The sequence below is a fragment of the Dama dama genome, chromosome 30, assembly GCF_033118175.1.
Source record: "Dama dama isolate Ldn47 chromosome 30, ASM3311817v1, whole genome shotgun sequence".
NCBI lineage: Eukaryota > Metazoa > Chordata > Mammalia > Artiodactyla > Cervidae > Dama > Dama dama.
In genome coordinates this window covers 24,552,264-24,553,813 of record NC_083710.1, presented here as the reverse complement: position 1 = coordinate 24,553,813, position 1,550 = coordinate 24,552,264, and the positions used below count along the sequence as shown (strand labels likewise).

General features: G+C 46.6%; 1 non-coding gene across 1 annotated transcript; it reads left to right on the top strand.

Annotated features, from left to right (window-relative positions):
- The first annotated feature begins 354 nt into the window (after window positions 1–354).
- Window positions 355–426, top strand: TRNAY-GUA (transfer RNA tyrosine (anticodon GUA)). Its single transcript has one exon. It is a non-coding gene; the product is annotated as a tRNA-Tyr (tRNA).
- Window positions 427–1,550: the final 1,124 nt, after the last annotated feature.

Here is a 1,550-nt window from a genome sequence, read left to right as displayed (position 1 = left end):
AGATGGATCTCTTCAGGGACGGGCCAGCCAAGTCAGCCTTGCACAAACTGTCTGCTTCCAGCCAACTGGGAGCATCTCAGGACCTAGTCTTCTCAACAGAGCTGGGTTTCTGGCACATAGTAGATGCTCAGTAAACACTGGACAAAGGTGAAAACTAGGTCCTACAGTGTCAGCTTCCTGAGCCTATCCTCTCTCACGGCAATTTCAAGCATGGCCTACGCTTGTCAATTTCTTCTCTTTAAAAAGAAGCGCCTCCTGGGTGCTAGATACTTACTGAACATTTTTTCCGTATACTGTTTTTTGTTTTTTTCAGTGTGGACCATTTTTAAAAGTCTTTATTGAACTTGTTGGGCTTCCCTGGTGGCTCAGATGGTAAAGTATCTGCCTGTAATGCAGGAGACCCAGGTTCGATCCCTGGGTTGGGAAGATCCTCTGGAGAAGGGAATGGCAACCCACTCCAGTATTCTTCCTGGAGAACCCCATGGACAGAGGAGCCTGGTGGGCTACAGTCCATGGGGTTGCAAGAGTCGGACACGACTGAGTGACTAGCACTTTCACTGTCACCCTTTCGTTGAATTTGTTATAATATTCCTGCTGTTTTATGTTTTGGTTTTTTGGCTGCAAAGGCATGTGAAATCTTAGCTCCCCAGACAGGGATTAAAACTGTACCCCTGCGTTGGAAGGTTAAGTCTTAACCACTGGACTGCCGGAGAAGTCCCTCCATGTAATGTTTAGTTCCCTTCTCATAAAAGGACCTTGTGAGGAAGGTATTTTTAGCCTCATTTGGCAAAGGAGGCCGCTGAGACTCAGAGGTGGAAGAGTTAGCTTTGGTCACGCAGCTGAGCAGACACAGAACCAGGAGTCGGGCTTGGTCTTTGCTTAGTTACTCAGCTCTTTTATTTGTATTTAACTTTTGAAGCTCTTTAACCACATCCATTGCAACTGTACAGTCACGTGGTTTTGAGGGCAGAAACCAAGTGTTGTATTTCTTTGAAACTCTCACAGGGTCAGGAGTACCTGATAAAGACTTGTTGATTGATCTCCATAAAAGGCCTTGATAGCAGACAGCTGACCAGTCTCATGACAAACCTTTCTCTTTGAGAACCTTCAGACCCACGAGCTGGCTCCAGGATGCACGGGTGAAAGCAAAGTATTATGTTTGAGGACAGGAGAACCTTGCCAGGAGCAGTGGGCATGAGTCAAGTTCATGGTTAAGGTTCTTAATATTTTATAACCTTCTATGGCCTGTATACACAGAGACAGGCAATCAGCATGGATTAAAGGAGCACCAGTTAACCCCTAACCATAGCCGGTCACTGCACAGAAGTGGGCCTCTATGTACTGAAGATTAATTGGTCTGGATTATCAGCCTGGGCACATTAGCCTGCCCATGTTGCAGCAGCTGAAGGTCCCTCAGCTGAGTGTCGTGGTGTGTATGTAGGTCAGGGCAATGGAAAGTTCTTGTAAGGTGGAGGGTTTGTGAGAATGCCGTCTATGTTGTGTTATGTGAGTGTATTAGTTGCTAGAGCTGCCATGGCAAGTCCTCCAGA